At 37.2% G+C, this 26618-nt stretch overlaps 1 protein-coding gene and 1 pseudogene across 22 annotated transcripts in view; both read right to left on the bottom strand.

Annotated features, from left to right (window-relative positions):
* Dlg2 (discs large MAGUK scaffold protein 2) overlaps positions 1 to 26618 on the bottom strand; it is a 2046311-nt gene that overhangs the window by 1206203 nt on the left and 813490 nt on the right. The gene's annotated exons all lie outside the window — the stretch shown is intronic.
* LOC147827839 (UDP-GalNAc:beta-1,3-N-acetylgalactosaminyltransferase 2 pseudogene) overlaps positions 1 to 26618 on the bottom strand; it is a 44834-nt pseudogene that overhangs the window by 13588 nt on the left and 4628 nt on the right. Inside the window, exon 1 of the transcript XR_015451541.1 lies at positions 1 to 26618. This exon is cut by the window's left edge and continues 13588 nt beyond it; it is cut by the window's right edge and continues 4628 nt beyond it. The product of XR_015451541.1 is annotated as a UDP-GalNAc:beta-1,3-N-acetylgalactosaminyltransferase 2 pseudogene (transcript).

Here is a 26618-nt window from a genome sequence, read left to right on the forward strand (position 1 = left end):
AGCTAGAAGATAGATATAGAACTATCTTGCAGTTATCTCAGTAATGTATGAAAATTACTTTGTCATACCCAGCTAATTGTTTACCTGTTTAAAAAATTCACTCTTTATCACTTTTACTGAAATAAAAAGATAAGTAAAGTGTTCGATTTCCCAGGTCACCCCATTGGGCATAAGTTTCTTAAGGCAGCAAAGAAAAATTTTCTAGAGAGATTCTACCCTTTTCTTCTCTCCCTTCCTACTGATATGTTTATCTTTTTATATCAAGGATCATCTTTTCTTGATGTCTTTTTTCTGAGTTTTTGATGCAAATGACAGAACTCATTCATAAACCTGAACACTCTTTAAAAGAATATTAACAACTATTGCCATAATGCCATTAGCTCACTTTGACATTTAATGACGTAAATACTCCTTCTGTAGTAGCCTTGAGCATTATTCAACTTATTATTGACACATGCACCATCGGATGCAAAAATGTTTTGGAAATTAAAATGTGAATAGTACTTTTTACAGAATACTCAAGACCCCGTAAAATCTTAGTGTCATTTTAACATTCACAGGTAAAGGGTGGTTTTTTATGTTGGAGGAATTGATTGGATTTTTCTTTCCCTGCTTTTCATCACGGGTGTTTTTCCATCTAGATTAGATCAGATAATTTTAACATCTCTTCCATATCACGGTGTGACCTTCTTCCTATTATAGAAGTAATTTTACATTTGGAATTTTTTTTTTTTTTTTTTTTTTGGTACCAGGGATTGAACTTGGGTCCTTGTGCTTGTGAGGCAGGTGGCAGAACCACTGAGCTAAATCCCTGGCCCTACATTTGGAATTTTAATGAATACAATGACCATGTCTTTTTTTTTTTCTTGCTCACCATCATATGGCAAGAACTCAGTCAGGGATAGTATTCAAAACAGTTAGCAACTGGTCCAGCACATGCATTAATCAACTAGAATGGGTGCTACTTTGATGCCACATTATTGTATATCTACAGGATATTAATTCAGTATCTGGCAGAGGGTGGAAAACAAAATGGGTTATTAGGAAGTAAATCACATGAATGGATGGATGGATGAGTTAATTATTCACCAGATCAGACCTGTCTTCCATATAGTTTGAACTTATTTAGTAAATTCAACACTTACATTCTACTTGGTCAGTTTGAGTCCCTGCAAAGCAGGCATCTTTTAAATTATGCAGTGGCAATTAGTAAGGAGAGAAAGGGGAAGGATAGGAAGTTAAATAAAAATAATTCATGCTTATAGAATACTTCTATTCTACGATGGAAGTAAGATAGTTTTGCAAGTAATGCGAGATAAAAGTAAAAATAAACAGTAATGGTGGTTTTCTTCTGGAAAAACAGATTCAAATTTAGATCTGTTGGATCCAAGGAACGTGTGCATACACTATGTAAATCATAGGTTTTGGAATTATATGCACCTGAGTTTGAATCTGTGCTCTGGCATGACCTGGTTATTAGGTAACCTTCGGAAAATCAAACTCTGGTTCTTCTAGGACAGCAGTCTACCACATGTACTATCAGGAACAATCCAGTGCAGGGCAGATCCTGTGCCTGCATCAAGAAGAAGATAATGAAGTGAGGGATGAGCACAGTGAGGACTTATTCTAAGCCTCAAATCTTGCCAATTCTCAGCAGTATTGTCCTGGGAAAATGAGCCCCAGACTTCAATCCTCCTTTACTTCATCTGTTTATGTATGTATATATTTGTAAACAAGACTAAAGTTTTGCACATAGAAAAAAACACATACACAGATCATCTTCAACCCATCCCAAGATGTCCTATTGCTCATTTGTAACTATTGTATGCAGTGTGATCAAAATATATGGTGAATGTTTAAATTTTTTAAAATGTATTAGAAGAAAATACACATCACTATGAATCCCTCTCAAAATATTCCCCATTGGCTCTAACACACTCATCTCACCATTCGTGCCACTTTATGAAGCAGTTCTGTAACTCCTTTGTGGTGAGTGTCTTTAAAGGTATGATCAAAAATACAATGAATGGTGCTGCAGAGTTCCATCTAACTGAAAAAGCCAGGCTTGTAAAAACATTGTGTTGCATCCTTATCCACATTATTCATTGTACCTGGCACTGTGCAACTTCTGGTTCTTCCCCCAAACCAAAATGGTCATGAAAGGTATGTGTTTCGAGTAGATTCAGAACATCAAGGCTGCAACAGCAAAACTAAAGACACTCATGAAAAAGTACTTCTAAAACTACTTCATAAAATGACAAGAATGGTGAGGTGTTTGAAGTGAGGGGGAATAACTGAAGGGTATTAATGGCAATGTGTCTTTTACTATAATTGTCTTTAAATTAGTAGTCTCAGTCATCACATTATCCCTTAGCTTGCAACTTGTTAACTGTGTGTTTAATTTTGGAGATATTTAAAAAACACTGACAACTTCATCACAAAACAACTTAACTCTATATGGTCCATTAAATGTCAAAGTAACAGTAAATCTTATGTTTTAATAAATGTGCATGATTGGTTATCACAATGTTTGGTAGTGTTTATTATCACTGCTATAGAATCACTCTAAAGATTCATAGTGGTTTTAATTTTCTTTTACACCCTAACCCAAAATATTTCAAATTTTGAGATATTTCTCTATAGCTCCAACATACTAATTGAATATCAAATGATATCATTATTGCAAACTGTGAATGAATTTACTAAGTCCCTTCTACAGGTATATTCATCATTGCTTCCATCTGAATGATTCCTTTACCGTGTTATAGCTTTTCCCCACTAGATGGCAACTGCTCAATTGTTTGGAACTGTTAAGTAGCTAAAAAGAAGGAACAAGTTGTATAATGAAAAAGACAGAGTTAGGCTATGAATTGTGAAGTGCTTCATGACTGGAAGAAACAGAAGGAGGAGGGAGTGAAAGAAGAGGAAGAAGAATAGAACATTTCATTGATTGCCAAGTTAGAGTTCATCACAATCTAACATGTATGCTAGCTAAGTAATTTCAATATAAGTTTGGAACTACCAAATGTAGATGGAACAAAGAGTATAAAAATGCAAAACAGGGTGTCTTTTTAACATAAATAAATGGCATATAGTAAGCAAATACTTTGCACCAAATATGCAGAAACATGATATGTTTTTTTCAGACAGTATATATGCTTCAATAATGTTCTTTGAAATATAGATGTCCATGTTTTGAGATGCCAAATGGATATATTTTCTAGAATATTGATAAGTATGTTCAGGGATTAATTAAGGTTTTGGGTTTGTTGTTACTTTAGCACCACAGGGAGACTGCCCTCTAAAATGATTTCCTTCCAAATAAGTTCCTATTTATTATATCTCAAGCTTTGTTCCAGGTACCATGAATACTAAGAGGAAAAAAGCAGTACATGATAATAAAAATAATATAATAATTATAGTGATTGTGCTTTAAATGCCAGAAAATATTCTAAGAGATTAATGGACATTACCCTATTAAACTATTCTGATCACAGTTTTATGAGATATTATGATCTTTATTTTACAGATGTGGTAACTGAATCTCAGTGCCAAATGGGGTAGTTACAATTGTGACAAAAATGGTTTTGAGGAGTATTTAGGTTTCAGATGTATTGGAGATTTCACTTGCGAGTCACTCTTTGCTGCCATGTTCCATCAAAGGAAATCAAATATTTCAATGCCCTCGGTGTTGGACAATATTCAACAGTTCAGAAGCTTCAAACTTGCCCATGCAGTTTCTGTGGTGATCACAGAGCAGAGGGTAGGGACAGAGAACAAAGTCTAAACCAAAGATGGACCCAGGATGCAAGGACAGAACCAAAGCTATCATGGGAGTGAGAAGGTCTAACCAGGTCAGAAGAGGCTCAGAACATCACCAGCCCAATCTTCAGTGGTGGATATCAGGATGATTCCTAGCAATCAGGACAAGCAGTACTTTTGTGGATACCATCAGAACCACAGGGATCCCAGACACATGTGGTCTAGGTGCCTACTCCTACTACTAGAAGGATTTGTAAATTTCCCCCATTCCTAGATACTACCTCAGGTAGATTAGGCGGATTAGCAGGGGAAGAAACAAACCTTTCAGAAGAGAAATATATAATTTAATATTTATCCAGAATTATACTGCTTTAAATACATCATATGTCTTTCAGTTCTTAGCCTGTTGGGAGTCAAAGATGACTTTGAAGATCTATTAAAATGTATGAACATCCTTTCCCACTGACTCCCTCAACTACCCTCTACACTCTCCCACTAACTCCTCCCTCCTATACACATACACACCAAGATGAATAATTGAAAGAATTGCATATATTTCAATAAGGCTTTCCAAATAGTTAAGACTCAGTCTCAGTTACCAGTCCATGAAGATCCATGTATCCAAGGTTTAGAAAGCTGAGTGGTAAAAGGGGCACTAGACTTGAGTTTTGACCTAGTTACTTGCCATCTATGTGACTTTGGATACAACAACTCTTCCTCTGATTCTCAGACTTCCCTTCGTGTTTCTTGTCTATAAATTGTAGTAGTAGGATAGAGACTGCAATACAATAAAACAGTATCTTTTAATTCAGATATGATGATGTATGACTGTAACGCCAGCACTCTGGGAGGATGAAATAGGAGGATCACGTTAAAGCACAAATAGCCCAGGCAATTTAGCAACTTAGCAAGAACCTGTCTCAAAACAAAAAGGGCTGAGGGTAGAGCTCAATGCAAAGGTCCTGAGTTCAATTCCTAATACTACAGAAAAAAATAGTATCTTTCATACAATTTTCTATGCAAATTTCTATTATATATAAAGCTACTCACAGTCCTATATGGCCCTATATAGATATTTCAGGTCTGTCATGAATGACTTTTAATCTTCCCCTTAGGAGTTTCCTCCTTTTTCTTCACCCCACTGGTATTAGGCTACCTCTGGGTCAGTCTTCATCCTCACTTAGGAAGAACTGAAGGAGCTTCCTGTGTGGGACCTAAGCCCTTGCTCCTTCCTATAGACAAAGCACACCATTCTCAACCCACTGTTTCTTCCTTTTACTCTTTTTCTTAAAAATCTACTGAGGAAATTAATTGCTTAAGAAGTCACATCTAAATATGCAAAGCCTTTTTAAGACTTTCTCAGCCAATCTTACTCTTCAGTTCTAGTCAGCTAAATCTTACACTAACAAGAAGCTCTCATAGGAGGAAAAGAGTGATGAGCCACTTACCAGCACAAAGCACTCATTCTATCAAGGTATCAGTTCCTCAATTCTTAAGTGAAACTTGTGGGCTAGACAATTTCTAACATCCCTTGAAGCTCTGCTATTCTCTGGCTCTATGATACCAAGCCTTTTAAATGCTCAACTTATTCCCACTCTAAATCCTTGCTCTCTGTGTACTCTTCTTCCATGGTGTCCTTTCTGCTGACTAGGCATTTTCTTTTTTCAAGAGTTCCACTTGTGTGCTCCCTCATTTGTGAAATCTTCCTAACTTCTAAAATGATGAGAACAGTTTCCTTCTCTGAGTTCTCATGGCATCTAAATTGTATCTTAATCCATAAAAATATCATTCAGTGATATATCTTTGGTAGCCATTCACAAACAGTATCCTACTAGAGCTTCTTGAATGTCTTATAAGGTAGCCACAGTTCCTAGTCAAACTCAGAGAAGCTAAGCGATCAGCCTAAAACTTCTCATGTCTAAGGCAACTGAACTAGGACCAATATTAAAGAATTCTGATATGTATTTCAAAGTTTTCCATCCATCCATGTTCAAAATGTCAACCAATTATCTCTATCTGTGTGTTTCACATGGACAGTTAGGATTTACTTCAATAAACATGTTTAAAACCACAATATATGCAATCTTTTTAAGTATAAACTACACTTAAGGGGAGGAGTGGGGAACAAAGTGGTTTTTTTCTACCATAGACTCATAATTCTTTTATTTTTAGTAACATTTAACAAATTACACATTGAATATTAAAATCATAGGAAATCTGGAAACATGCAGGCTATGTATTTTAGGCAAGACCCCATCATGAGCTGTGAGGTTCACTCCCATCAGAAGTCCAGTGACATCTAATTATTTCTCTTTTTATGATGTTATTAGCATTCATAACATTTTCTAAGTTAGTCATTTAAAATGGTGATATTCTATCATGCTTTCCTAAGTTATTAGATAGAAGGCTGCTACAAAGAGAAATTTCAACTATTTAATTACTTTATATTTTGATTTGTATAGAACAAACAAGATAAATATGTGATTCCTTTCCTTTACTTACCAGTTTTCAATATATTGAACAGAATCAAATTCTAGAATCCTCCCAAGTTATAAGGGAATTGACTTTAAATATTACCACTATGAAATGATGAATTAAAACATGTGTAGTGTATTTTAAACTGTGACAATTATTCTTATTCATGTCCAGATCACCTTATTTCGGACAGTGGAAGCAAGGGAGCTTCTGAATCTTTTTAAAACGACACTGTGTATCTTGGTGGATAAAGTACTTGCTTTCTGACATGAGATATTCCAGGTTCATCCTGTATGTTTCCTATTCAGACTTGAAATCAGTCCTTTCCTTGAAAATAGACTTTTTTCAATAAGTTCCTGATCTTTTTTACTAGAAAATAGTATTCACAAACCACAATCTAAGCCTTAGGAATGTTCATAGCTTCTAAGCTACCATTATTCCTAGCCTTTTTGAATCGACAAACTGGAAAATACTCTTTTTTTAAAAATAAAATACACCATCATCATTACTCATTCTGAATTTACAATTCAAATTTTACTTAACTTTATTGTTGCAGAAATCTCAGAAAGAAGTACACAGGGACACAGAATTCGGATAAAATAATAAAATTTCTTCTCGCCAGCGGATGGGAATGCCAGAAACCAGTCTGGTCAATATCCATCCCCTTTGTTCAGCATTTCCCTTTTTATATCACTTTTAGCCATTATCTCATCCCTAATGGTCTTTGATATGTAAATACAATTCCAGTTCCTATTTACAAGTCACAGACACAAGATAGGCTATATACATTGTAAATTCACCCTGGCATGGTAACTTTGTTAGGTTAATGAAGTTACTGGTTAGAGTCAGATAATCCTCACCTTAAACAAGGAGTTACAGGAAAAGTAAATCTTAAAAGAACACATTACTTATTTTGCTTCTACAACTACCTTAATATTCAATCTATTAAGTTATCTAAAACTTTTCTGTATCATTATCAACCTTCCAGTACCTGTTTTTTTTTTTTAAATCCCAGTCTTGCCAGGTAACTGCAGAATAAGTAATAAAACCTTTAGTTACTCTAAGCTCTAAATTCTGTATCTGAAAAATAATAATGATAAAATTGGCCTCACACTGGTACTTAAGAAAAGATATTTAATTTACCCTGACCACATGGAAAAACCTGCAATGCCATAAACCACCAACACATATGGCGCTCACCATTTGGCTTTAGTATATGTTGTCAGGTAAAAGGGCCAAAGACCAAGACCAGACCAGGCCACAACAAGCCTTTATTAGGGGAATAGATCTGCTGGGCTGCCTCTGAACAAAGGAGAGACAAAAACAATATGGCCGGGGCAGGGAGAGTCTTTTATAGAGACTGGGGTGGGGTTTGTAGGGGCAGAGGTTGGGTTGAGTGAGGTAGTGACTAGGGAATGGAGGAGCCCATGATGTCACTAGGTGGTAGGAGGTGAGCGAGTATTAGGTTACTTTCTAGACGGGAACAGGGGCATGCTGGGAAGAAGGGTTTATTCTTTGGTGGGAGCAACCATCTTGGCATGATGTCACACCAGGGAGGGGGCAAGGCACCATAGAAAGAGGGCAGCTAGTATACATAATAGCTGCTGAGGTGGTGGGAGACCTATCATATGTAAGAGTGTTATCTAAAAGCCACAAAATTCTCAGTTTCAAGCCAGGACATTACAAAAGTTATAAAATACAGTTAGTCAAAATTATGGGATGATTGGAAGTTTTATGAGGAGCTTTTTTTTTTTTGCAGGGCAGGCAGCGGAACCACTGAGCTAAATCCCCAGCCCTTATCAGGAGCTTTTTAAAATGAAGTACTGAGCTCCTATCTCTCTGTTCTGTGAATATGCGAATGAAGCATCATTGTTAGGCCCTCCTCATGTGGGCTCCCAGTGGGCCAGAGATCTTCTCTGAAGTATACTGGAGTTGATCTGACTGCCCAGATGAACTATTTCACTGCAGAAGCAATAAAGCAAGGCTACAGACAATTCTCAAAAGAACTGCTGTAGACAAAGAACCTGCACTGTAAATCTCTCTGGGACCTCACCTCCCATGTTCAGAAAGATAGGCAAAGCTCTTCTCTTTGTTCAGACTCTCCATTAATTAAGGCCCAGGGGATGAGGAAAGTTTCTGAAGTAAGTCTTGGCAGTGTCATGGCTTTTCAAGAATAATGGCTTTGGTGGAGGAAAATGTTTTTTAAAAATCAACAATTCTTAACCAGGAACCCAAACCAATCTAATTAGAGTGTCTGAGCAATGGGACTTTCAATAATGAGATTCAAAAAAAAAAAGCAATACAGGAAAAGCAATATTTGTTTCACGAGAATTTAAATGGGACCCATACTTTCACATGTTCAGGTATCCCTGGGGCAGAGCCATGTCCCTTCTTTAAACAGGATCTCAGCAAGCCTCTCCGGTGAGTTTCCTCTAGGGGCTCCTCCGCTTTCCATTGCTTCTGAAGAAGTCCCCAGTGATTTCTCTTGGTCTATCAACTCCCTCACTGGAGTGTTTGAGATTGCCATGGTTGAATTTCTTTTTTAACTTGTATCCTACTCTAGCCAAATCCAATTACTTGGTAGTATTTCTGTGCTTTTGCACATATTCTGTCTTCTACAGAGAAAGCCTGTGCTTTTCCTATTTAACCTTCTCTCTAAATTCCCATTGCCAATCTATGAAGTTCTCTAAACCCCTCTATACATTCCATTTCTTCCACAAGGAATAAATGCTCATTCCCTCTGTCCTACGCTATCACTTCACTTAATATGGTAATTAGGTACCTATCGATTTCCTCTATAGTATTCTGACCTGGTTGAGAAAAGGGAATATGTCTAATTTATTTTATCTCCTGAATTCCTGTCTTAGCTCCTGGTAGGCATTCATGAATATTTGAAGGCTCTTAATAGTGGGAGACAAATTATAGAACATTCTGTAAACTAATAGAGGTTCATTCAAAGTTCTGTGGGAATATAAAGAAGGGAGAAACTACATATAGTTCCATGATACACAGCTTATTGACTTCTAGACCTCAGGTTATCCAGATGAGGTAGCTACCCAGTGAAGCCTAAAAGATATGGGCCAGATATAACAGGAGTCTTTCTTCTTTCTTAATAGGTGATTTAGGAATTTTTAGTGAAGTCCTTCCATCTAACCTGCAACCTGTTATCAAAATCCAGCACATTAAATGAATCAAAATAAGTGACAAAAAAGGTGGCCAAATGCTACTTATTGAAAAATTTATGCATAAATTGTGTATCACTTTTGGAAATATCTCAGTAATTGTGACCTAGTAATATCAGTCAAGGTACATTAATATACTTATACATGGTCTTGGATTATTTTCCATATGCTCTCATACTTTTGGGAGAAATATTTTTCAATTATATTATTCCTCATGATGTATATTATATAATTATAATATCGTTTATCACATACATAAAATGCTTCTTTCACTGTTTATGTATATCAATTGTAAAAATACATTTATAGGTATGTTATGTGTTAAATAACATAGTGTTGTTACAATGTGATTATTTAATTGTCTATCTTTCCCACTACTCAAAACCTCTGTGAGAAAGGGAAAGTTGACATTGTTTTGTTCAAACTTTTGCTCTCCAATCACCCAGCAGAATCTTCAGAAACAAGTCCATCACACAATAAAATATGCTGAATCAATGAATAAGTGTATCAACATTCTCAGATAGGAGCCACCTGGATTTTCATGCATAGGGGTCCTTCCCAGCCTCATAATTGAGAGATGTCATGGTGACTCAAGGTAGCTCTGTGTCTTCATTAAGACCAGAATTTAAAATGCTACTGTCAAATAGAGTTACGTGACTCCAGAATGAGCTCAGCCCCATGGCTCGTCTACAGATTCACCTGGAAGATGGTGCAAGAGAGTGAAACTGAGATGGACATAAAAGAAATAATCTAGAGACAACACCTTAAAAATCAATTCTTTATGCTTTTGTTTCTGAAATCTTCTCTGAGGTGGAGGCCTAGAAACTCCAGCCTTTTCAAAGGGCTTGTTAGGCAGCACCCTCCAACAAAGCCCTCAAAAACCTCCTGTAAGCCTCCACTGCAGTTCTTCCAAGACTCTGTTAAAGAGCACCAAGGCAATGATTGAGTAAGTATTTTAGGAAAGGGGTTTATTTTTAATCTCCTATCAATTTCTTGAATCCAGAGGAAAGATATTTTTCAGACTCTATCTTCTCTTTTTATGTTTTTTCCTTTCTCAGTTTCATTGTAAAACTGCACTATAAAGTGTTAAATCCAAAGGTCCAGGAAATAGTCAAGTGAGCTTTTCCCTCTTCAGTTTTTTCTATCATATTCCTACCTCTTGCTTTCTAGTGTTAGACTCTCTTTCTCTATTTGCTTTCCATTTAAAAATAGTAACAGTAATAAATAATATTGCAGAACCAATGTATAGCTACATATTTGATAATATTTTTAATTTATGTAGGCTTTATAAAAGCTCATTCATATATCTTTTCTGAATTTTAAAGTACCTCTATAAGATCAAGAGGCCATAAAACAGAAAGCTAATCAATATCACACTATCTAGTCTGAAGGGGCAAATATATTACTGCTACTAAAGAAACAGATTTTATGCTATGTTGAGTGGAAACTGAAATTTAACAGAGTTGCATGAACAAACTTCAACAAGAGAGTAAGAACCAGTATATAGCAACATAAAATTTAGCTATAGATATTTTATAAGAGAAACTCAGCTGGCTCCATGATCATTTTCTTTTTCTGTACTATTTACAGTACGCCTGTAAGTATAGATTTGTAGGTGTATGCATTCATTTTATCTTTAAAATATACAGTAAACATGCAAAACTAGTTTTAAAAATAGTTTCAAATTGAAGTGTTCAGAGCTTCTTAAAATTTAATAGCTAGTTCTACAATGTAAGACTAGCTAGAAATTGCATGTTACAATTAAGAGGGTTTAAGTACAAATTAATAAATATCACTTTTGAATCATTTTCCCTATGGTTCTTGGGGATCAAACCAAAGGTCTCAGGTATGCTACACAAGCACTCTACCCTGAGCTACACCCTCATAATTGTAATTGATTTTTTTAAAGATAGAAACCATGCCTTTGTTTCTAAATAAGAATAACTGAGATAATGATGTTCAAGGCCTCAGAAATAGCAAGTGGAAGGCCAAGGTCTATAAACCATATCTTCTTTTTTAATTTTTATTTTTACTGATACATGTTTGTAGTATGTAATTATTGCATTCATCATGGGAAGTTGGTATGCGTATACAAACATCAAATTATTTTTTTATCCCCTCCCAAACTCTTAGTCCTCTTCTCTTTTGCAAAAGATCTATCTTTCTGTTTCCTATTATCTTTCATTTTCTCTGAAGTTTATTTATATTTGGGGGTTATCATATAAGAAAAATCATGCAATATTTAAGTTTGTGTGTCTGATTTATTTTACTTAACATTATGGTCTTAAGGTGCAGCTATTTTTCTACAAAAGACTTAGCCATATCTTCTGACTGATTGTCCAACATATTTTTCACAACCTCCAAAATGGTTGAATAGACTATTCTAATAAGTGCACCAAAAAACCTTTGAAATTTGCTTTTTATATAATTTATGAGTTCAGTCTCTTTTCTAGTTGATACATCTAGCCAAGAAAAAAGTAGCAAAATGTATTTTAACAAATCAATACACAATATTTTTAAAGTTATTTTTACTAATCTACAGCATTTTCTAACTTTAATAATACCTAAAAGTGACATGTTTTGAGAGATTAAAAATCTTAAAAATAGCATAAAGGTCCCTATTGAACATACATGACTTCCCAAGAATATTTCTGTTGCCACATGGGGGTGTAGTGTTCTTAATATGCACTTTGCAGGAATTATGAGCACCTCAGAGGAGCAAGCCTGGGGAACAAGAGAGAGCTGGATTTTCTGTGCAAAAGCAATGCAGTTCGTCTATCTGTCCAAGGCCCAGGGATAAGAATGAGTCTTAATTCATCCTCCAAGTGTCTCCCAATGTGAAATTGTTGTCATAATATCAATTTCCCTAAACTGTTCAATCTCAGGAAGCATTTCACACTACATGTGAGGTACCCTTGTGGGGCAGCCATATTAGTATGTGCCATGCTATATCCTTCAGTTCAAGAAGGTGATTAAAAATTGCTTCAACAAAAGACGCTTTGTTGCTGGAGTTACTGTGAGACAACTGATCATGATGGGAGCTGTGTCCCCTAACTGGAAACAAATCATGGAAGCCAAGGTTCATTATCTTTTATTAAGGCTTTCAGTGAAAAGAGCTCCTGTGATCACCATAAAACATAACTATAAAATACTAAAAGACTTAAATAATCAAGCTGTTTAAACTGCATTGCAGTGATCACAGGTCCAATGTCACTTAATTAAAGTAAAACTACCATGTTGAACAATCATAAGGATCAAGAAGATTTCTAATTGTGGACAAAATTTGGCATTGAGAACACTCCTGAAGAGTTTTTCACATACTTTGTTATCTCTGCACATATATGTTTCAGCTTCAGCATTTGGAGAAAGTACATTTTAAAAACCTGGCTAGTTGAAAAATTACTTATTGAATTTATATTGGTCACTTTAGATGAGTTTTAACTGTTTCTATTACATGCCATGTAATATTTTAAAGATGGGAAGCACAGCTTAATTTTGGTGGAAAAAGCATGAGTTCTGGCATAAGACAGTCCTGAGTTGGAATACTAGAAACCTTAGATTTACTGCATAATAATTATGCAACTTTGCTGCATACATTCCTTCTTCAAAGGAAATAGAAAGCAATTCAGATAGGATTCTAAAAATAATTTAATGAAGAAAAAAATGGTAAGGCACTCACAAACAACAGCAGGGACAAGAAACCTTTATGAACTGTATAGATTAGGTTAAGGCAGAGAAATACAGAACTAAAGTCTGATGAGAACTAGGACATTGCAGGAAATGTCAGCTTGAGAGTTGCAGTATGACCATCTGCTTCTAGTACTACAGGAGGAAACAAATACTCTGGCTTTTTTAAAATTCTAAAATAAAGATAACATTTATTATCACAAGTTGCATAAAAACACACAGCTTTTACAAAAATGATTTTTGATAGAAAAATATTTGTTCAACTACATCTTATTTGTGGGAAACACCACACTATTGCTGTATCTCCAAGTAAAGTTTAAAAGAAACTAATTTTCATAATCAAAATATCCACTATTTACCACAACCTGTCTTTGGAAAGGTGTTCGTAGTGTGTTATGAACAGACTAAAGCATTTGCTCTTGTAACTTACATTCCCATGCCTGGTGGTCACTTGTGTGTAAGAAGGTACACATGGTAACAGTCACAGGATGGTAGTGCTGAGGGCGACCTTGTCAGTCACTCAAGTCTGCACCTTCCTTGTACAGAGGGGGAAGCTAAGGTCAGGGGGCTGGGAGCATCCTCACCTGAGCCCCACTACAAGGTTCGTCCCATAATTCATGAACTTGTCACAAAGGCTTACAAAGAAAACTTAAGGACCTCACTGCCACCTATCCCTCTGTGCTGACATTATTATTTTGGGTTTATTCAGATAAGAAATATTAAACACTACTGAGATGGTATGAAAACACACTGTCGAGGGTATTTGGGTCACACTTTGGCTCCATTTCCCAGTGTCCCAAATGACTCAAGGAGGTGGTAAGAAAAGTCCAGGCTTTCCCTACTAGTTTTCTTGGGTAAACTGATAATAACGACAGAGCACCAATCTCATTGTGTGAGTCAGTTTTACAGGTAGCTTTCATGTGAAGCTGATGCGTTTTGCTTTTCTTTGACAGATTCCATGACAATTCAAAAGGTGAAGGGACTGCTGTCGCGTCTCCTCAAAGTTCCTGTGTAAGAACTTCTATTGTCCTATGAAAGTCCCAAATAAGTGGCCCCCAAAGATCAAAGGCAATTTTAGTCTCCCACAGTAAGACATGCTAGTGAGCCATCTCTATCTAATGTTGCCTGATTCTAACTGGAGAGCAGACTTTTGTTCAGCTTGAAGAGTGACCTGCTGTGGGGGCAGCATGTGAGACATGCTTCTTCAGATCTATCTTAATCACCTGCCTCTACCTTTGTTCCAATTTTAGATGCCTGGCAGCAAAATTGAACTAGAAAATGATCTACAGTCATTACAGTTTTATTCTGTAGAGAATGGAGATTATCTATTAGTGTGATGGTAACAACCAACTAATAAAATTTAGAGACTAGACTATTCATCATGACTGGGGTTCACTGAAAAGTGATTTATTGGAACAATTTTGTCAAAAAAATAAACTTTAAAAATTTGCCCTGCCATCCCGCCACTCCTAGCTCAGAGGAAAGGGCTTTTGGACTGCCATCTGTCCCGCTGCTCCTGGCCAAGAGGAAGGGGCATCTCAGCCGCTGTCCCACTGCATCCAGCCTAGAGGAAGGGGCTTCTGGGCCACCATCAAGCCTGCCGCTCCTGGCCCAAGGAAGTGGCTTTCAGGCCACCTTTCACCCCGCTGCTCCCAGTCCCTGTCCCACATCTCCCAGTTCAGAGGAGGTCAGCTGAACGGGCGCCAATAGCATTGCCCCTTCCACCCCCAGTCAAAATGAGAAGACATGTAAATAAGTCTCAAAACCAGACTTCCAGATTACCTACAGGAACCCCAAAGGGAAATGAAATGGAACACTCTGATACTCAACCACCTGGACCCACTGAACTGGCAACAAAAGGGGATCTAGAAAAAATGAAATCAGAAATAATTTCTCAGATAACAGCAAAGATTGTGCTCCTAGTGCAAGACATGATTAATAAGTCTAGAGAGAAGCTCAGGAACATGATGGAATCCCAACAAAGGAAACAAATGGAATCCATAAAACAGATGCAAATAGATTTCCAGGAGATGAAAAACTCCACTGAAAGTCTACAGCAGAATGAACCAATGTGAGGACAGAATTTCAGATATAGAAGATAAGATTGCAATTAATGACCAGGAAAAGAAAAATTGCTTCAAAATTGTAAGGGAACATGAGAAATCAATCCAGCAGCTGCTAGACGATGCAAAGAAGAATAACATAAGACTGATTGGAGTCAATGAAAGAGGAGAGAGTGCAGATGACATAAAAAACTGTTCACAGAAGTAACAGAAGAAAACTTCCCAAGCAGGGGAAAAGAACTTGATATACAGATAAGTGAGGCATATAGGACTCCAAATAGCCTTGATCAAAAAAAATCTACACATAGGCATATAATTGTTAAGATTCCAGAAACTCAATAGAAGAACAAAGTTCTACAAGCAGTTAGAGAAAAGAAACAAATTACATACAAAGGAAAGCCCATCAGAATCACAGCAGACTTCTCAATGCAAATCATCAAGGCAAGAAGAGCTTGGAGTGTCATGTTCCAAGCCCAAAAGAAAACAGCCTCCAACTCAAATTGATGTACCCTACAAAACTATCTTTCAAAATGGATGGAGAAATAAGATACTTTCATGACAAAGAGCACCTTAGGAACTTCATGAATACCAAACCCAGCACTCCAAAAAATTTTACACAATATCCTAGGAACAGACACTGAGGATCACAGCCCCAGGAAGCAAAGCAGAATGAACCCATCTGGCATGACGAGAAATTAAATGTAAAGGGGGAGAACCCAACAAAAAGAAAAAGTCATGGCAATGACAAGTCAATACGTTTCAGTTATAACCATCAACATCAATGGTCTCAATTCACCAATCAAAAGAAATAGACTGGCAGAATGGGTCAAGAAGCAAAATCCAATAATGTGTTGCATACAAGAAACATCCTTAATTCAAATTGAAACTCATAGACTGAAAGTTAAAGGGTGGAAAACAATACTGGATGCGACAGGAACCCGAAAAAAAACAGGAGTAGCTATCCTCTTGGCAGATCAAGTAGATTTCAAACCAACACTGATTAAGAGACACAAAAAGGACAAGACATCCTTATAAAGGGATGAATCCAAGAGGAAGAGATGACAATCATAAATATCTATGCATCAAACACTAGTGCGCCCAACTATATAAAACAAATACTAACAGACATGAAAAGTCATATATGCACTAATACAATTGTAGTGGGGGACATCAACACCACACTGTCACAGATACATCAACTAGACTAAAAATAAGCAATGACATACTAGAACTCAATTGAACTCTTGAACAAATGAACTTAACAGATGTTTACAGAGCGTTCCACCCCACAAAATCAGAATACACACTCTTCTCAGCTGCACATGGGTCATTCTCCAAAATAGACCACATACTCACACATAGAACATGTTTAAGTAAGTGCAAAGGAATTCAAGTTATCCCCTGTATATTATCAGACCATAGTGCGATGAAATTGGAGATCCATAGCAAAAGAAACTCAAAAAATTTCACAAACATGGAAATTGAACAACACACTTCTGAATAACCAATGGGTCACAGAGGAAATTAAAGAAGAAATCAGGCAGTGCCTTCAATTAAATGACAATGACAATACAACTCATCGGAATCTATGGGACACAATGAAAGCAGTCTTAAGAGGGAAATTCATAACAGTGAATATGCATATTAGGAAAACAGAAGTAGCCAATTAAACAACCTGATGCTGAACCTCAAGCTTCTAGAAAAAGAAGAGCAGGACAATCCCAAAGCTCATACAAGGCAGGAAATTATAAAGATCAGAGGAGAAATCAATGCAATGGAGACTAAGAGAATGATACAAAAAATCAATGAAGCCAGAGATGGTTCTTTGAAAGAATCAACAAAATTGACACACCCTTAGCCAACTTTATCAGAAAAAGGAAAGAAAAGGCCCAAATCCATGCAATTAGGAAGGAAAAGGGTGAAATTACAACAGACCCAGCAGAAATCCAGAGGATCATCAATACCTACTTCCAGAACCTATATGCCAATAAGATGGACAACACAGAAGAAATGGACAGATTCCTAGATACATATGAATTACCAAAGTTGAATGAAGAAGGCCTAAAAATTCTGAACAACCCAATATCAACCAAGGAAACTGAAAATGTAATTAAAAACTTATCAACTAAGAAAAGCCTGGGACCTGATGGCTTCACTGCTGAATTCTACAAGATAGTTAGAGAGGAACTGCTGCCACTACTATTTAAACTCTTCAATGAAATTGAAAGGGAAGCAATACTCCCAAATTCATTCCTGGAAACAAGCATCACCTTGATCCCCAAAGCAGAGAAAAACCCAACTGAAAAAGAGAACTATAGGCCAATCTCACTAATGAACATAGATGCAAAAATCCTTAATAAGATAATGGCAAACAGAATGCAGAAGATCATCAAAAAGATCATACACCCTGATCAAGTGAGATTCATCCCGGGGATGCAGGGATGGTTCAACATATGCAAATCAATCAATGTAATACACTATATCAATAGAGCCAAGGACAAAAACCATGTGATTATCTCCATAGACGCAGAAAAAGCATTTGACAAAATCCAACATGCATTCATAATAAAAACACTACAAAAAATTGGAATGGATGGTCTCTACCTCAAACTGATAAAAGCCATCTATGAAAAACCAAAAGCCAGTATCATACTAAATGGTCAGAAACTGAAATCCTTCACACTAAAATCAGGAATAAGACAAGGATGTCCACTGTCACCACTCTTGTTCAATATAGTTTTGGAAACATTAGCCACAGCAATTAGACAAGAGAAAGAAATACAAGGAATACAGATAGGAAATGAAGAAGTCAAATTGTCATTATTTGCAGATGACATGATACTCTATATAGAAGACCCCGAGAACTCCACCAAAAGTCTTCTAAACTTAATAACCAAATTCAGTCAAGTAGCTGGTTACAAGGTCAACACACAAAAATTGATAGCTTTCCTCTACACCAATGAGAGACTCACTGAGAGAGAAATAGGGCAAATAATTCCTTTCACAATAGCATCCAAAAAACTGAAATACCTAGGAATCAACCTAATGAAAGAAATCAAAGACTTCTTCTCTGAAAACTATGGCACTCTGAAAAGAGAGATTGAAGATGATATCAGAAAATGGACAGACATCCCCTGCTCCTGGGTAGGAAGAATTAATATAGTGAAAATGGCCATACTTCCAAAACTGCTATATAGATTTAATGCAATTCCAATTGAGATCCCAGCAGCATACTTCGGGGACCTTGAGAAAACAATCCAAAAATTCATTTGGAACAAGAAGAGACCCAGAATAGCAAAAGCAATTCCAGGTAACATAGACATGGCAGGGGGTATCACAATCCCTAACTTGAAACTGTACTACAAAGCTACTGTGATAAAAACAGGATGGTATTGGCAAAGAAACAGACCTGAGGACCAGTGGAACAGATTAGAAGATAGAGAAACAATGCCAGACACACTCAGCCATATCATCTTCAATAAAGGAACCAAACTCCCTCACTGGAGGAAAGATAGCCTCTTTAATAAATGGTGCTGGAAAAATCGGGCTTCAACTTGCCGAAGATTAAAACTAGACTTATATCTCTCACCATGCACTAAACTAAAATCAAAATGGATTAAAGATCTAAATATTAAAATAGAAATCCTGAACTGGCTGGAACAGAGGTTAGGTAGAACTCTTGAAGACATTGGTGTAGGAAAAGATTTTATGAACAAAACCTGAGTTGCCTATGAACTAGCACAATCAATAAGTGGGATCTCTTCTCATTAAAAAGCTTCTGCACAGCAAGAGAAACCATCAGCAGTGTGAAGAGACAACCCACAATGTGGGAAAAAAATCTTCACCTGCTTTTCCTCAGACAAAGGTCACTATCTCAAATCTATAAAGAACTTAAAAAGATCAGACCTCCCAAATTTAAAGACCCAATCCAAAAATGGGCATCTGAGACATTTCTCAGACAAAGAAGGAGAAATAGCAAATAAATACATGAAAAAATGTTCAACATCACTGGTCATTCGAGAGATGCAAATGAAAACAATGCTGATTCCACCTCACTTCAGAAAGAATGACTGCTACCAAAAAATCAACCAATAACAAATGTTGGTGGGGCTGTGGGGAAAGAGGAACTCTGCTCCACTACTGGTGGGAGTGTAGACTGGTGCAAGCACTGTGGAAATCAGAATGGAGATACCTCAAAGAACTAGGACTGGAAGTCCCATTTGACCCTGCTATTCCACTGCTGAGGATCTTCCCCAAAGAATTAAAAGAATCATACCACAGTGGTATATGTGCACCCATGTTCATAGCAGCACAGTTTGTAATAGCTAAAACTTGGAAACAGCCCAAATGCCCATCAGCTGGAGACTGGATAAAGAAAATGTGGTTTTTAATAAAATGGAGTACTATTCAGCCATAAAAAATGAGAAATTAGAGACATTTATAGCTAAATGGATGCACGTTGAGGTGATACTCTTAAGTGAAATAAATAGGACACATATGTATAAATACCAAATAGTTTCTCTGGTGTGAGATATTGAAAGTGTAAACAAGGACTAAAATGTATAATAGGTAATGTGAAATAGGAAGAAAAGGGACACAGAAGGAAGTGGGTTGGGTGCAGAAAGGAAAGAAAGAAATGGAATATGAGAAAATGGAAAAATAGGAACAAAATCTGTAAATAGGGAGGGATGGAGGGGTTGAAGGGAGGGCTAGGCAAGGGTGAAAAATAAGAACCAAGAGAGATTATGTAAGGGTGCAAATTTCCAATGATGAATGTCATTATATTGTATACCTAAAATGTACCAATGATTAGAATGAATAATCGATAATGCGAAATAGGAAGAAAAGGTCCAAAGGGGTAGGGGTAGTGGGAGGGGCAGGGGAAAGAAAGGAAAGGAAAAATGATGAGAAATGGAAAAAATGGAAATAAAGTCTTTGTAAATAGGGAAGGGTGGAGGGCGTGAAGGGAGGGCTAGGAATGGGGAAAAAATAAGAACCAAGATGCATCATGTAAAGGTACAAGTTCCCAATGAGAAATGTAAAGTGTTGTGTACCTGAAATGTACCAATGAAAGAATTTAAGTAAAAAAAAAAAAAATTTGCCCTGATTATAACAAAGGGTGCAATTTGTTGGGATAGACCATTTCTAAACTTGTATGTAATAGCAATAATAAAGGCTTTATTAATGATTTTCTGATCTTTGTATTTATTTTTACACCTCATCATTGCATCTCATCATGTGAAGTTTTAAATATTAAATAGAAACTAACTAGTCTAATAAAATCTGAATATAGTTAATACCTGTCATAAGACTATTTCAAGTGGAATTCTCCATTGATACTATTTTAAAAGGTTACTATAAAATGATTTAGTTGGTTTTTGTGAAATGTCCCTTAAACTCAGGGAGACACATCCTCTGCTATGTATAACATACGTGCTATTTTCTCAGTTGCACTATTTTTTAGAGTACTTAAAGAATTAATCACATGCTTTTCCTTACAATTATACCTAAACTGAGCATGTCTTTCATAAAAGATGATCCGTTCTGATTCGTATTTATTTATATTAGGTAAACATTAGGCAGTGATAGAAAGGAAGCAAAATCAATCCTTTCAAAGTGTCAATGACTTAGAAATATCCTTCCCTATGGCACTAAAGTCCTGAGAAGTACTTTTATTCACATCCACAAAGATTTAGTGTTTAATAAGAGTACTGAACTGTGACCTTCAGGTTTTATGTTAAATGGCATAAGAAAACTTGGATATTAGCCTAATATATAAATGAGTATCTTTAAAACCAAGGTCCAGAACTGGATTATATTGTGTCCTTTTCAAGGTCAAGTTGCCCACTTCATTCAGAGACCCACAAAACCTAATGTTATTTCCAAGAACTCCAAACTTTGGTATAAGTGACCACTGCTCATACAAGGTGTCACACAGCATTTTTCTCAGTTCTTTTTGGCCTGTAGATGTTCTAATTAAGCTATGCAGAGCTACCTTGTAATGAAGATTCAAACTTGAGCTTTGAGCCACTACTCAAAATTTCTTAGCCAGGCCATTTTAACCAAAAATGATTATGACCAATTAGCAAAAATGGATCAGGATTTAGAAATATTTCTCCTTTTATAAAACAATTTGGTATTTTAAAAATCATCTTCCATTATATAAATAAAAAGTTTTCTTATGCTACAGTGTCAGTTGATTTTTAAGGAGGAAATCTGTGCAAACATTAAGAAATCCATGCTGGCCAAAGGAGAAAGCGCCAGTTGAGAACTCTCCTGAAAGACCATGTATTTTACTGCCAACCTGCGGGCTTTCCTCAGACTTAGGTGGAGTTATCATCCACCCACCCGTCTGTACACACTGTTGGTCTCAGGGATCATGATCTTGCTTCACACTGACAGGGGTCATCGGATAGCTCTTTCAGCTCCCACAGTTCTGCCAGTTCCTGTGGTGAATACTGTGGGGAGGATAACATTCCTGTCTTGCAGGTCTTCTCACACAGCCACAGGCTGTCCTGGTGTCTCTTGTGTCCTATGGCTGCCATCCAAATGCCCATGCTTACATCTTCGCCCTGATAGGTCTTTAATCTACCAGAGTTGCCTGACAGCTAGCCGATGATGTCCCTGGAAATCACATAGCCCGAGACGCAGGTAAAGGCAGAGTAGGCTAGGCTGGGGTACTCTAACTCATGCAACTTGCCAGTTCTGTCCACCGCCCAATTCAGTCTGAAATTTCCCCACCAAAAGTTAGAGCCATCCAGATTCTTCTGAGCAATTCTATTAAATATAGCTTCTAAGTCTATGTAACAGTCATCATCTGTCTTTAGCAAAGAACTGAAGCTGGTTGTCTCCACAGTCCTTCTATAGAAGTTCAATAATTTTGCAGGAACATTTCGGTAAGTGTCTACAACATCCACAAAGATAATGTCACCATAGACCCTTATTTCCTTCTTCAATAAGGCATCTTCCTCATGGAGATTCCTCATTCCTCATATGATCAACAGGTCGCTGAGGCCCATAGTGAAGGTTACATCACCTTCTTGAACAGTGTCAATAAAACCACCTGCAACTCCCTCCACACCTTCCACAAATTCATGAGGCAGCGCACTCTCCCCAGCTGCAATGACTCTGAGAACTCCCCCTCCATCATTGACCATTACTTTGTGAAGATTTCTTGACACGAGACCATGTAGGTCTTGGCTCTCCCACACTATTGTACCTTCAAAGCTCTCTGGTAAGATGAAACGTTCCACAGGCTTGAACTACAGCTTGTTCACCTGAACGCCACAGCTTGGAGGACTAAACTGAGCAATGAAGAGGGCCTCTTCCTGTTCTGCCTGATAAAGCTTCACTGTGATGTTCCTCTGGAAACCCACGTCACTGGTGCCTTAGAATACCCCGAGACTGGGGATAAGGATAGGGTAGAGAACTCGGAATCTCTCACTAACAGCTCGGTCCTCACAGAGCTCTGATGTAGCATCTTCAGAAAGACTGAATGCCTCAATTTCCTGATTCAAAATTGGGCTCCTGATGTTGAGCAGCCTACAGGAGTGAGGGTCCTCCCTGACTTCCACAGGCATTTCACAGCCATGAGCACCTATTATGAACTTCACAGGCACACGTTGATTTAACGCTGGATGTTCTGTCAAATGCTTCAGCCAGGTGTTTCTTATCACATTTCGAAGTTTATGGTTATTTCGAGCTGACAATACACCAACCACCACATCATAGTGGCGAAATTTCCACTGAGGAAGTACGGTAGATTGATCTGCCTGGGCGGCCCCAGAGCGGGCGGGCGGCCAGGAGCGCAGCCGCAGCCAAGGGGCAGCGCGGCCCCAAGCACACACGGGTACTGCAGGACCAGGCACTTTCGCATTGGCCGCCCTGCCGGCTCCACCTCGCGCCCCCGCGTCCCGGCCGAGAGCGAGGGGCCTCGCTAGAGCCTGTCCCGAGGGCGGCGCCAGCATCCGTGCGACCACTCCGGCGCTCCAGTCCCCACGCCCCGCGCCATCCGGCCCGCTCCGCTCCAGTCTTCGGCACTTTGGCTTTTTTCTTCTCTCGTTTTCTGATCTTTTGCAGGAAAACCCGTCTGCCATACACAACTAAACAGAAACAAGCCACCAGTAGTACTCAGCCCTTGCCACTGAAAAAGGCAACAAAGAGCACATAATTTGGGGAGCTTAGTAAGATTCAGGAAGAGAAAAGCAGCTTACTCTCTTAGTTTACTTTTCCTCATTTTTGAATGGAGATGTGAATGAACCTTTGCCCAAGAATACTGTAGAAGTGAAATAAAATACACAATAGGTGTGTAATGCAGTGTACATCATACACATCTGAGCTCTTATTTTTATCAGTAACTAATCATCATGATGGTGAGTATATGCTCTCAATTAAAATCCAACCATCACCCAACAAATTTACCCCCTCGAGAAGGAAGCTATTTTATTTTTTATTTAAAGGAAGATGTTTTGTTTTCTTCTTTACCATAAAGGGAGACCACAAACATGAAAGGACAAAAATAAGCTTACCTAATATTGCAAATCACAAGCTTATTTGTTTTTTTATACAAAGATCTTGCCAAGACAGTTATATATTTCTGCTTAGCATAATCCTACTCAGAGAGTACAGTAGTAGGCAGATCTAGACTCAGAGTTTTAAACATTTTGTAGATCACATTTTCCACAAATCTATGGAAGATTTAAACGGAAACTATGGTTACAAATAGAAAGCAAAAGGTTGTCTTTGGTGCTATATGTATATATGTATATACCTTAGCTTTTGCATTTAAAATAATTAGTAATCATTAAAGGTTTTCTATTTTGGTACAGTGCTTTTGCCCTGATGGATCACCCATCTTGCATAGATCTGGCCTTACACCCCAAAAAGAGGCCCTCATCATCCCAGCCATGTTCTGCCCCACCTAGACATTGTATTGCCCTTAAGTTATGTTCTGACCTGAAGCCTTTTTTTCATGATTTATCTGCTTATATACTGTTGGTCTCCTCCATGAGAGCAGAAAACTAGGCTGTCTTATTCTCATTTATGCCTAGTAATTCCTGGTACAAAGCCTTATAGTAGATAATAAATAAGTAGACATACACATAGAAAATTGTGTTCACAAAAGTGGTTAATATCAGGATTAGATGACATGATGTGTTCAAACCATTTTGAAATGGGCACTCAAATTTGGTAGGAATTACTATTGTTGTTTTCATTATTATTGCTACTATTAAGGATAATAAAGTAGTACACACAGTAAATATTATTATGATGATGATAGATATTGTTATTTTCCAAATTGAATCTTTGTCATACATGCCTGTACTTAGGACAAGACTGGTAGTCTTTGTATGCAGGCTGTGATGACTGCCAACTTTATGTTTACAGTGGCATTGCCAGCCAGATTTTATAGTTTGGGATGGTGTCTTTCCAATAGTAGTGGCAATAATGTCCCAGCTCTCAGGAAAAAATGCCAAGTGCTAAACCAGTAATTAAAAATACGTATTTCTACTTTCAAGAAAATGAAATAAAGGCACTCTTCTCAATTTCACTTACTAAGTAAAACAAAAAGACCTTGGTGTTATATATATATAACAAACATATGAAGATTCTAAAAGGTAAGGAGAAGTAGAAATACCAGCAAGAGACCCAATGACCTGAGGAATAAAATGGTGGTGAGGTCTCTAAGTTTTCTTTTTGCTTTGTATGGTTGGAGTTGAATCAGCCAGAAACTCTGAAACATCAATAGATGCACACAAAGAAGCCCTAAAAAAAGCCTGCCCTTTCTAACCACAGGTCCAGCAAAAGGGCAGTCTAGAGAAACAGAAAGCTTTTACATTATAACTTCTCCTAAGCCAAACACTCCACAGACTATCACCTCACCCACACCAGCAAAGACTAAAATGAAGCCTAAACTTGTACCCTTCTTAGGCTGTAATGAGGTTCCCCAGATACCTTGCTGGGATGATGTTAGAGATGATCTAGTGAGAAACCAGGACTTTCGTCTACACTAGGCCATAATCAATGGATCTAACCAAGGTATCTAAGGTGTCAATGGAGATCCAATGGAGTACCCAGACTTCTACTCTCACCTGGTACAAATAAGATATTCCTCCCTCTCTTAGGATGGGTAGTATCTGAAAAGGCCTTCTGGAGTGTCAGAACTTTCACCACTGCCCAACAGTAATACCATCATGTCCTCTTACCTCCACCCAGCATGTTGTCAGTGGAGGCCATGTGGATAGTAGTAGCAGGAGGATGCCCTCACCACTAAAAGCTACAGAGCTATCAGTGGAGGTCTGGAGAACTCCAGTTAGCAGTAACAAGGAGCTTTAACTTCTTGAATGTCAACATACGCTGAGTGGGAAACTTGGATTTTTATCTCTACCTTATTATCATAAGGCAGCAACTACCTTATCTTTCTCCTATCTCAAAATGTACAGAATTTAATGGATAATCACTCATCATATCAAGAACTAGGAGGACATAAAGCTAAAAGAAAAAAGGCAACCAAGATGTCAGTGTACATCATCACAATGATCCTTCAAAGAGAAGTTATGAATATATAAGAAACAAGTGAAAACATAGAAAGTCCCAGAAATAAATAGAATGACTCAATAAGAAAATGAAAGATATAAAAACATAACTAACTAAAAATTTAGAATTCAAAAATAAAATGACAGAAATAAAAAATTTAGTGGGTGGATTCAACATGAGAATGCAGGTAACAAAGGAAGGAATCAGTGAACTAGATGACAGAATGACATCAATGAACTAGATGAAAAATTAAAACAATAAATAAATTAACTTAAAAATGGTGTAAAGCCTTAGGGATTCGTAAAATCATTAAAAAAAAATCCAATTTCTGTGTCTTCACAGTTCCAAAAGAGGAGAAAAGGAGACATGAAAAGCAATTCAGAGAAATAATGACTGAAAATACTTCAAGTTAAGCAAACAATAAAAATAATAATAATAAAAGTAAAAGCAAAACAAAAGAAAAAAACTAATAAAAACCAACAAACAGGTTCACAAGCTGAGCAAAACTCAAAACAGGACAAGCTAAAAGTAATCTATACCAACACATCATAGCTAATCTTTCGTAAAGTAAAGACAAAGAAAAAAATTGCAAAATCAGCAAGCAAGAAAGGACATTTTGCTTATAAGGGAAAATCAATTTGAATGAAAGTATATTTCTCATCAGAAATCTTTTGGGGAGCCACAGGGAAGCCACAAAACATTTTTCAAGTACTTAGAGAAAAGCACTGTTGAGCCAGAATACCTTGCCCAGTAAAAACATTTTTTAAGAATTAAGATTAAAGTCAAGACATTCTCAGATGTACAAAAAAAAAAACCCCAAAACTGAGAATTTTCCACCAACAGACCTGCCCTAAAATTATGTCTGAAGAAAGTTCTCTAAACAGAAATTAAATAATTCAAAGAAGTCTTGAAC

This window comes from Heterocephalus glaber, unplaced genomic scaffold (genome assembly GCF_053883595.1).
Source record: "Heterocephalus glaber isolate CG9 unplaced genomic scaffold, H.glaber_assembly_v1.0 deba00001429, whole genome shotgun sequence".
Classification (NCBI taxonomy): Eukaryota; Metazoa; Chordata; class Mammalia; order Rodentia; family Bathyergidae; genus Heterocephalus; species Heterocephalus glaber.